Source organism: Schistocerca gregaria, unplaced genomic scaffold (assembly GCF_023897955.1).
Source record: "Schistocerca gregaria isolate iqSchGreg1 unplaced genomic scaffold, iqSchGreg1.2 ptg000526l, whole genome shotgun sequence".
NCBI lineage: Eukaryota > Metazoa > Arthropoda > Insecta > Orthoptera > Acrididae > Schistocerca > Schistocerca gregaria.
Window position 1 is genome coordinate 7607693 of NW_026061925.1, and position 12143 is coordinate 7619835.

A 12143-nucleotide genomic window follows, 5' to 3' on the forward strand; every position below is an offset into this window, starting at 1 on the left:
ATGTCCTTAAGATTCTGCATGAAAGGAGGACTAGCAGCCGAGTTGCATTGGAGAATGTGGAAGGTGTTCATATGTAGTAAAAACCTGAGAAATCCGTCCGTTTTAGTCATTTGTTATCGAATCAACTTGAAGCCAGATCGTCACATTGCCCGCTTTTCTCTCTGAAACCGTTGTACTTATCGTCTGCAAAGCTATGCCGCGTGCTGCGGTATGCGGAGACACTAAAAGCACCATAGTAGAACTCAGATGAAGCTTCAAAGTTGATGTAATAGCCAGTAAGAAGTAGTACAATTCAAGTTTTAGGTATCGATTATTGACATTTTAGCTGGCTTTGGTGACTTGGACGTGAGCTATGTCCTTAAGATTCTGCATGAAAGGAGGACTAGCAGCCGAGTTGGATGGGAGAATGTGAAAAGTGTTCATATGTAGTAAAAACCTGAGAAATCCATCCTTTTTCGTCAGTTGTTATCGAATCAACTTGAAGCCAGATCGTCATATTGCCCGCTCTTCTCTCTGAAACGGTTGTACTTATCGTCTGCAAAGCTATGACGCGTGCTGCGGTATGCGGAGTCACTAAAAGCACCATAGTAGAACACAGATGAAGCTTCTAAGTTGATGTAATAGCCAGTAAGGAGTAGTACAATTCACGTTTTAGGTATCGAAAATTGACTTTTTAGCTGGCTTTGGTGCCTTGAACATGAGGTAGGACCTTATGATTGTGCATGGAAGGATTACTAGCAGCCGAGTGGCACGGGAGGATGCGAAAAGTGTTCATATGTAGTAATAACCTGAGAAATCCGTCCGTTTTCGGAATATATTATCGAATCGACTTAAAGCAGTGCGTCACATTGGCCGCTCTTCTCTCTGAAACGGTTTTACTTATCGTCTGCAAAACTATGTCGCGTGCTGCAGTATGCGGAGACACTAAAAGCACCATAGTAGAACACGGATGAAGCTTCTAAGTTGATGTGATAGCCAGTGAGAAGTAGTACAATTCAAGTTTTAGGTATCGATTATTGACTTTTTAGCTGGCTTTTATGCCTTGGACATGAGCTAGGACCTTATGATTCTGCATGAAAGGAGGACTAGCAGCCGAGATGCATGGGAGAATGTGAATAGCGTTCATCTGTAGAAAAGAAATGAGAAATCCGTCCGTTTTCGTCATTTGTTATCGAATCGACTTAAAGCAGATCGTCACATTGGCCGCTCTTCTCTCTGAAACGGTTGTACTTATCGTCTGCAAAGCTATATCGCATGCTGCAGTATGCGGAAACACTAAATGTACCATAGTAGAACACAGATGAAGCTTCTAAGTAGATGTAATTGCCAGTAAGGAGTAGTACAATTCAAGTTTTAGGTATCGAATATTGACTTTTTAGCTGGCTTTGGTGCCTTGGACATGAGCTAGGACCTTAAGATTCTGCATGAAAGGAGGACTAGCAGCCGAGTTGCACGGGAGGATGCGAAAAGTGTTCATATGTTTTAAAAACCTGAGAAATCGGTCCGTTTTCGTAATTTATTATCGAATCGACTTAAAGCAGAGCGTCACATTGGCCGCTCTTCTCTCTGAAACGGTTGTACTTATCGTCTGCAAAGCTATGTCGCGTGCTGCGGTATGCGGAGACACTAAAAGAAACCATAGTAGAACACAGATGAAGCTTCTAAGCTGATGTAATAGCCAGTAAGGAGTAGTACAATTCAAGTTTTAGGTATCGAATATTGAATTTTTAGCTGGCTTTGGTGCCTTGGATATGAGCTAGGACTTTACGATTCTGCATGAAATCAGGACTAGCAGCCGCGTTGCACGGGAGTATGTGAAAAGTGTTCATATGTAGTAAAAACCTGAGAAATCCGTCCATTTTCGTCATTTGTTATCGAATCGACTGAAAGCCAGATCGTCACATTGGCCATTCTTCTCTCTGAAACGGTTGTACTTATCGTCTGCAAAGCTATGTCGCGTGCTGCGGTATGCGAAACACTAAAATCACCATAGTAGAACACAGATGAAGCTTCTAAGTTGATGTAATAGCCAGTAAGAGGTAGTACAATTCAAGTTTTATGTATCGATTATTGACTTTTTAGTTGTCTTTGGTGCCTTGGACATGAGCTTGGACCTTAAGATTCTGCATGAAAGGAGGACTAGCAGCCGAGTTGCACGGGAGAATGTGAAAAGTGTTCATATGTAGTAAAAACGTGAGAAATACGTCCGTTTTCGCCATTTGTTATCGAATCGATTTATAGCCAGATCGTCACATTGGCCGCTCTTCTCTCTGAAACGATTGTACTTATCGACTGCAAAGCTATGTCGCGTACTGCGGTATGCGGAGACACTAAAAGCACCATAGTAGAACACAGATGAAGCTTCTAAGTTGATGTAATAGCCAGTAAGAAGTTGTACAATTCAAGTTTTAGGTTTTGAATATTGACTTTTTAGCTGGCTTTGGTGCGTTGGACATGAGCTAGGGCCTTAAGATTGTGCATGAAAGAAGGATTAGCAGCGGAGTTGCACGGGAGAATATGAAAAGTGTTCATATGTAGTAAAAACCTAGAAATCCGTCCGTTTTCGTCATTTGTTATCGAATCGACTTAAAGCCACATCGTCACATTGGCCGCTATTCTCTCTAAAACGGTTGTACTTATCGTCTGCAAAGCTATGTCGCGTGCTGCGGTATTCTGAAACACTAAAAGCACCATAGTAGAACACAGATGAAGTTTCTAAGTTGATGTAATAGCCAGGAAGAAGTAGTATAATTCAAGTTTTAGGTATGGATTAAGACTTTATAGCTGGCTTTGGTGCCCTCGACATGAGCTAGGACCTTAACATTCTGCATGAAAGGAGGACTAGCAGCTTATTTGCACGGGAGAATGTGAAAAGTGTTCAAATGTAGTAAAAACCTGAGAAACACGTCAGTTTTCGTCATTTGTAATCGATTCGACTTAAAGCCAGATCGTCACATTGGCCGCTCTTCTCTCTGAAACGGTTGTACTAATCGATTTCATAACTATGTCACGTGCTGCGGTATGCGGAGACACTAAAAGCAGCATAATAGAACACAGATGAAGCTCCTAAGTTGATGTAATAGCCAGTAAGAAGTAGTACAATTCAACTTTTAGGTATCGATTATTGACTTTTTAGCTGGCTTGGTGCCTTGGACATGAGCCAGGACCTTAACATTCTGCATGAGAGGAGGACTAGCAGCCAATTTGCACAGGAGAATGTGAAAAGTGTTCATATGTAGTTAAAACCTGAGAAATCCGTCCGTTTTCGTCATTTGTTATCGAAACGACTTAAAGCCAGGTCGTCAAACTGGCCGCTCTTCTCTCTGAAACGGTTGTACTTCTCGCCTGCAAAGCTATGTTGCGTGCTGCGGTATGCGGAGACAGTAAAAGAACCATAGTAGAACACAGATGAAGCTTCTAAGTTGATGTAATAGCCAGTAAGAAGTAGTACAATTCAAGTTTTATGTATCGATTATTGACTTTTTAGCTGTCTTTGGTGCCTTGGACATGAGCTAGGACCTTAAGATTCTGCATGAAAGGAGGACTAGCAGCCGAGTTGCACGGGAGAATGTGAAAAATGTTCATATGTAGTAAAAACATGAGAAATACGTTCGTTTTCGCCATTTGTTATCGAATCGATTTATAGCCAGATCGTCACATTGGCCGCTCTTCTCTCAGAAACTTTTTGTACTTATCGTCTGCAAAGCTATGTCGCGTGCTGCGGTATGCGGAAACACTAAAAGCACCATAGTAGAACACAGATGAAGCTTCTAAGTTGATGTAATAGCCAGTAAGAAGTAGTACAATTCAAGTTTTAGGTTTTGAATATTGACTTTTTAGCTGGGTTTGTTGCCTTGGAAATGAGCTAGGACCTTAAGATTCTGCATGAAAGGAGGACTAGCAGCCGACTTGCACGGGAGAATGTGAAAAGTGTTCATATGTAGTAAAAACCTGAGAAATCGGTCCGTTTTCGTCATTTGTTATCGAATCGACTTAAAACCAGATCGTCACATTGGCCGCCCTTCTCTCTGAAACGGTTCTACTTATCGTCTGCAAAGCTATGTCGCGTGCTGCGGTATGCGGAGACACTAAAAGCACCATAGTAGAACACAGATGAAGCTTCTAAGTTGATGTAATAGCCAGTAAGAAGTACTACAATTCAAGTTTTAGGTTTTGAATATTGACTTTTTAGCTGGCTTTGTTGCCTTGGACATGAGCTAGGACCTTTAGATTCTGCATGAAAGGAGGACTAGCAGCCGAGTTGCACGGGAGAATGTGAAAAGTGTTCATATGTAGTAAAAACCTGAGAAATCGGTCCGTTTTCGTCATTTGTTATCGAATCGACTTAAAGCCAGATCGTCACATTGGCCGCTCTTCTCTCTGAAACGGTTGTACTTCTCGTCTGCAAAGCTATGTCGCGCTCTGCGATATGCGGAGTAAGTAAAAGCACCATAGTAGAACCCAGATGAAGCTTCTAAGTTGATGTAATAGCCAGTAAGATATAGTACAATTCAAGTTTTAGGTATCGATTATTGACTTTTTAGCTGGCTTTGGTGCGTTGGACATGAGCTAGGACCTTAAGGTTGTGCATGAAAGAAGGATTAGCAGCGGAGTTGCACTGGAGAATATGAAAAGTGTTCATATGTAGTAAAAACCTAATAATCCGTCCGTTTTCTTCATTTGTTATCGAATCGACTTAAAGCCACATCGTCACATTGGCCGCTATTCTCTCTGAAACGGTTGTACTTATCGTCTGCAAAGCTATGTCGCGTGCTGCGGTATTCTGAAACACTAAAAGCACCATAGTAGAACACAGATGAAGTTTCTAAGTTGATGTAATAGCCAGGAAGAAGTAGTATAATTCAAGTTTTAGGTATGGATTAAGACTTTATAGCTGGCTTCGGTGCCCTCGACATGAACTAGGACCTTAACATTCTGCATGAAAGGAGGACTAGCAGCTTATTTGCACGGGAGAATGCGAAAAGTGTTCAAATGTAGTAAAAACCTGAGAAACACGTCAGTTTTCGTCATTTGTTATCGATTCGACTTAAAGCCAGATCGTCACATTGGCCGCTCTTCTCTCTGAAACGGTTGTACTAATCGATTTCATAGCTATGTCGCGTGCTGCGGTATGCGGAGACACTAAAAGCAGCATAATAGAACACAGATGAAGCTTCTTAGTTGCTGTAATAGCCAGTAAGAAGTAGTACAATTCAAGTTTTAGGTATCGATTATTGACTTTTTAGCTGGCTTGGTGCCTTGGACATGATCCAGGACCTTAACATTCTGCATGAAAGGAGGACTAGCAGCCAATTTGCACAGGAGAATGTGAAAAGTGTTCATATGTAGTAAAAACCTGAGAAATCCGTCCGTTTTCGTCATTTGTTATCGAAACGACTTAAAGCCAGATCGTCACATTGGCCGCTCTCCTCTCTGAAACGGTTGTACGTATCGTGTGCAAAGCTAAGTCGCGTGCTGCGGTATGCGGAGACAGTAAAAGCACCATAGTAGAAGACAGATGAAGCTTCTAAGTTGATGTAATACTCAGTAAGAAGTAGTCCAATTCAAGCTTTAGGTATCGATTATTGACTTTTTAACTGGCTTTGCTGCCTTGGACATGAGACAGGACCTTAGGTTTCTGCATTAAAGGAGGACTAGCAGCCGAGTTGCACGGGAGAATGTGAAAAGTATTCATATGTAGTAAAAACCTGAGACATTTGTCCGTTTTCGTCATTTGTTATCGAATCGACTTAAAGCCAGATCGTCAAGCTGGCCGCTCTTCTCTCTGAAACGGTTCTACTTCTCGTCTGCAAAGCTATGTTGCAGGCTGCGGTATGCGGAGACACTAAAAGCACCATAGTCGAACACAGATGAAGCTTCTTATTTGATGTAATAGCCAGTAAGAAGTAGTACAATTCAAGTTTTAGGTTTTGAACATTGACTTTTTAGCTGGCTTTGTTGCCTTGGACATGAGCTAGGACCTTAAGATTCTGCATGAAAGGAGGACTAGCAGCCGAGTTGCACGGGAGAATGTGAAAAGTGTTCATATGTAGTAAAAACCTGAGAAATCGGTCCGTTTTCGTCATTTGTTATCGAATCGACTTAAAACCAGATCGTCACATTGGCCGCCCTTCTCTCTGAAACGGTTCTTCTTATCGTCTGCAAAGCAATGTCGCGTGCTGCGGTATGCGGAGACACTAAAATCACCTTAGTAGAACACAGATGAAGCTTCTAAGTTGATGTAATAGCCAGTAAGAAGTAGTACAATTCAAGTTTTAGGTATCGATTATTGACTTTTTAGCTGGCTTTGGTACTTTGGACATGAGCTAGGACCTTAAAATTCTGCAAGAAAGGAGGACTAGAAGCCGAGTTGCACGGGAGAATGTGAAAAGTGTTCATATGTAGTAAAAACCTGAGACATCCGTCCGTTTTTGTCATTTGTTATCGAATCGACTTAAAGCCAGATCGTCACATTGGCCGCTCTTCTCTCTGAAACGGTTGTACTTCTCGTGTGCAAAGCTATGTCGCGCTCTGCGATATGCGGAGTAAGTAAAAGCACCATAGTAGAACACAGATGAAGCTTCTAAGTTGATGTAATAGCCAGGAAGAAGTAGTATAATTCAAGTTTTAGGTATGGATTAAGACTTTATAGCTAGCTTTGGTGCCCTCGACATGAGCTAGGACCCTTCCATTCTGCATGAAATTAGGACTAGCAGGTTATTTGCACGGGAGAATGTGAAAAGTGTTCAAATATAGTAAAAACCTGAGAAACACGTCAGTTTTCGTCATTTGTTATCGATTCGACTTAAAGCCAGATCGTCACATTGGCCGCTCTTCTCTCTGAAACGGTTGTACTAATCGATTTCATAGCTATGTCGCGTGCTGCTGTATGCGGAGACACTAAAAGCACCATAGTAGAACACAGATGAAGCTTCTAAGTTGATGTAATAGCCAGTAAGCAGTAGTACAATTCAAGTTCTAGGTATCGATTATTGACTTTTTAGCTGGCTTTGGTGCCTTGGACATGAGCTAGGACCTTTAGATTCTGCATGAAAGGAGGATTAGCAGCGGAGTTGCACGGGAGAATGTGAAAAGTGTTCATATGAAGTAAAAACCTGAGACATCCGTCCGTTTTCGTCATTTGTTATCGAATCGACTTAAAGCCAGATCGTCACATTGGTCGCTCTTCTCTCTGAAACGGTTGTACTTATCGTCTGCAAAGCTATGTCGCGTGCTGCGGTATGCGGAGACAGTAAAAGCACCATAGTAGAACACAGATGAAGCTTCTAAGTTAATGTAATAGCCAGTAAGATATAGTACAATTCAAGTTCTAGGTATCGATTATTGACTTTTTAGCTGGCTTTGGTGCTTTGGACATGAGCTAGGACCTTATGATTCTGCATGAAAGGAGGACTAGAAGCCGAGTTGCACGGGAGAATGTGAAAAGTGTTCATATGTAGTAAAAACCTGAGAAATCCGTCCATTTTCGTCATTTTTTATCGAATCGACTTAAAGCCAGATCGTCACATTGGCCGCTCTTCTCTCTGAAACGGTTGTACTTCTCGTCTGCAAAGCTATGTCGCGCTCTGCGATATGCGGAGACAGTAAAAGCACCGTAGTAGAACACAGATGAAGCTTCTAAGTTGATGTAATAGCCAGTAAGATATAGTACAATCCAAGTTTTAGGTATCGATTATTGACTTTTTAGATGGCATTGGTGCGTTGGACATGAGCTAGGACCTTAAGATTGTGCATGAAAGAAGGATTAGCAGCGGAGTTGCACGGGAGAATATGAAAAGTGTTCATATGTAGTAAAAACCTAGAAATCCGTCCGTTTTCGTCATTTGTTATCGAATCGACTTAAAGCCAGATCGTCACATTGGCCGCTATTCTCTCTGAAACGGTTGTACTTATCGTCTGCAAAGCTATGTCGCGTGCTGCGGTATTCTGAAACACTAAAAGCACCATAGTAGAACACAGATGAAGCTTTTAAGTTGATGTAATAGCCAGGAAGAAGTAGTATAATTCAAGTTTTAGGTATGGTTTAAGACTTTATAGCTGGCTTTGGTGCCCTCGACATGAGCTAGGACCTTAACATTCTGCATGAAAGGAGGACTAGCAGCTTATTTGCACGGAAGAATGTGAAAAGTGTTCATATGTAGTAAAAACCTGAGAAACACGTCAGTTTTCGTCATTTGTTATCGAATCGACTTAAAGCCAGATCGTCACATTGGCCGCTCTTCTCTCTGAAACGGTTGTTCTAATCGATTTCGTAGCTATGTCGCGTGCTGCGGTATGCGGAGACACTAAAAGCAGCATAATAGAACACAGATGAAGCTTCTAAGTTGATGTAATAGCCAGTAAGAAGTAGTACAGTTCAAGTTTTAGGTATCGATTATTGATTTTTTAGCTGGCTTTGGTGCCTTGGAAATGAGCTCGGACCTTAACATTCTGCACGAAAGTAAGACTAGCAGCCGAGTTGCACGGGAGAATGTGAAATGTGTTCATATGTAGTAAAAACATGAGAAATCCGTCCGTTTTCGTCATTTGTTATCGAATCGACTTAAAGCCAGATCGTCACATTGGCCGCCCTTCTCTCTGAGAAAGTTGTACTTATCGTCTGGAAAGCTATGTCGCGTGCTGCGGTATGCGGACACACTAAAAGCACCATAGTAGTACACAGATGAAGCTTCTAAGTTGATGTAATAGCCAGTAAGAAGTAGTACAATTCAAGTTTTAGGTATCGGTTATTGACTTTTTACCCTTCTTTGGTGCCTTGGACATGAGCTAGGAACTTAACATTTTTCATGAAAGGAGGACTAGCAGCCGAGTTGCACGGGAGAATGTGAAAAGTGTTCATATGTAGTAAAAACCTGAAAATCCGTCCGTTTTCGTCATTTGTTATCGAATCGACTTAAAGCCAGTTCGTCACATTGGCCGCTCTACTCTCTGAAACGGTTGTACTTATCGTCTGCAAAGCTATGTCGCGTGCTGCGGTATGCGGAGACATTAAAATAACCATAGTAGAACACAGATGAAGCTTCTAAGTTGATGTAATAGCCAGTAAGTAGTAGTACAATTCAAGTTTTAGGTATCGATTATTGACTTTTTAGCTGGCTTTGGTGCCTTGGACATGAGCTAGGACCTTTAGATTCTGCATGAAAGGAGGATTAGCAGCGGAGTTGCACGGGAGAATGTGAAAAGTGTTCATATGAAGTAAAAACCTGAGACATCCGTCCGTTTTCGTCATTTGTTATCGAATCGACTTAAAGCCAGATCGTCACATTGGCCGCTCTTCTCTCTGAAACGGTTGTACTTATCGTCTGCAAAGCTATGTCGCGTGCTGCGGTATGCGGAGACAGTAAAAGCACCATAGTAGAACACAGATGAAGCTTCTAAGTTAATGTAATAGCCAGTAAGATATAGTAGAATTCAAGTTTTAGGTACCGATTGTTGACTTTTTAGCTGGCTTTGGTGCCTTGGACATGAGCTAGGACCTTAAGATTCTGCATGAAAGGAGGATTAGCAGCGGAGTTGCACGGGAGAATATGAAAAGTGTTCATATGTAGTAAAAACCTAGAAATCCGTCCGTTTTCGTCATTTGTTATCGAATCGACTTAAAGCCAGATCGTCACATTGTCCGCTCTTCTCTCTGAAATGGTTGTACTTCTCGTCTGCAAAGCTATGTCGCGCTCTGCGATATGTGGAGACCGTAAAAGCACCATAGTAAAACACAGATGAAGCTTCTAAGGTGATGTAATAGCCAGTAAGAAGTAGTACAATTCAAGTTTTAGGTATTGATTATTGACTTTTTATCTGGCATTGGTGCTTTGGACATGAGCTAGGACCTTATGATTCTGCATGAAAGGAGGACTAGCAGCCGAGTTGCACGGGAGAATTTGAAAAGTTTTCATCTGTAGTAAAAACCTGAGAAATCCGTCGTCTTCGTCATTTGTTATCGAATCTACTTAAAGCCAGATCGTCACATTGGCCGCTCTTCTCTCTGAAACGGTTGTACTTCTCGTCTGCAAAGCTATGTCGCGCTCTGCGATATGTGGAGACCGTAAAAGCACCATAGTAGAACACAGATGAAGCTTCTAAGGTGATGTAATAGCCAGTAAGATATAGTACAATTCAAGTTTTAGGTATCGATTATTGACTTTTTAGATGGCTTTGGTGCGTTGTACATGAGCTAGGACCTTATGATTCTGCATGAAAGGAGGACTAGCAGCCGAGTTGCACGGGAGAATTTGAAAAGTTTTCATCTGTAGTAAAAACCTGAGAAATCCGTCGTCTTCGTCATTTGTTATCGAATCTACTTAAAGCCAGATCGTCACAGTGGCCGCTCTTCTCTCTGAAACGCTTGTACTTATCGTCTGCAAAGATATGTCGCGTGCTGCGGTATTCTGAAACACTAAAAGCACCATAGTAGAACACAGATGAAGCTTCTAAGTTGATGTAATAGCTAGGATGAAGTAGTACAATTCAAGTTTTAGGTATCGATTATTGACTTTTTAGCTGGCTTTGGTGCCTTGGAAATGAGCTCGGACATTAACATTCTGCATGAAAGGAGGACTAGCAGCCGAGTTGCACGGGAGAATGTGAAATGTGTTCATATGTAGTAAAAACCTGAGAAATGCGTTATCGAATCGACTTAAAGCCAGATCGTCACATTGGCCGCTCTTCTCTCTGAAAAAGTTGTACTTATCGTCTGCAAAGCTATGTCGCGTGCTGCGGTATGCGGATACACTAAAAGCACCATAGTAGAACACAGATGAAGCTACTAAGTTGATGTAATAGCCAGTAAGAAGTAGTACAATTAAAGTTTTAGGTATCGGTTATTGACTTTTTACCCTTCTTTGGTGCCTTGGACATGAGCTAGGAACTTAACATTTTTCATGAAAGGAGGACTAGCAGCCGAGTTCACGGGAGAATGTGAAAAGTGTTCATATGTAGTAAAAACCTGAAAATCCGTCCGTTTTAGTCATTTGTTATTGAATCGAATTAAAGCCAGATCGTCACATTGGCCGCTCTTCTCTCTGCAACGGTTGTACTTATCGTCTGCAAAGCTATGTCGCGTGCTGCGGTATGCGGAGACACTAAAAGCACCATAGTAGAACACAGATTAAGCTTCTAAGTTGATGTAATACCCAGTAAGAAGTAGTAAAATTCAAGTTTTAGGTATCGATTATTGACCTTTTAGCTGGCTTTGGTGCCTTGGGCATGAGCTATGTCCTTAAGATTCTGCATAAAAGGAGGACTAGCAGCCGAGTTGCACGGGAGAATGTGAAAAGTGTTCATATGTAGTAAAAACCTGAGAAAGCCGTCCGTTTTCGTCATTTGTTATCGAACCGACTTAAAGCAAGATCGTCACATTGGCCGCTCTTCTCTCTGAAACGGTTGTACTTATACTCTGCAAAGCTATGTCGCGTGCTGCGGTATGCGGAGACACTAAAATCACCATAGTAGAACACAGATGAGGCTTCTAAGTTGATGTAATAGCCAGTAAGAAGTAATACAATTCCAGTATCAGGTATCGATTATTGACTTTTTAGCTGGCTTTGGTACCTTGGACATGAGCTAGGACCTTAAGATTCTACATGAAAGGAGGACTAGCAGCGGAGTTGCACGGGAGAATGTGAATTGTGTTCATATGTTGTAAAAACCTGAGAAATACGTCCGTTTTCGTCATTTGTTATCAAATCGACTTAAAGCCAGATCGTCACATTGGCCGCTCTTCTCTCTGAAACGGTTGTACTTATCGTCTGCAAAGCTATGTCGCGTGCTGCGGTATGCTGAGACACTAAAAGCACCATAGTAGAACACAGATTAAGCTTCTAAGTTGATGTAATAGCCAGTAAGAAGTAGTACAATTCAAGTTTTAGGTATTGAATATTGACTTTTTAGCTGGCTTTGTTGCCTTGGACTTGAGCTAGGACCTTAAGATTCTGCATGAAAGGAGGACTAGCAGCCGAGTTGCACGGGAGAATGTGAAAAGTGTTCATATGTAGTAAAAACCTGAGAAATCGGTCCGTTTTCGTTATTTGGTATCGAACCGACTTAAAGCAAGATCGTCACATTGGCCGCTCTTCTCTCTGAAACGGTTGTACTTATCGTCTGCAAAGCTATGTCGCGTGCTGCGG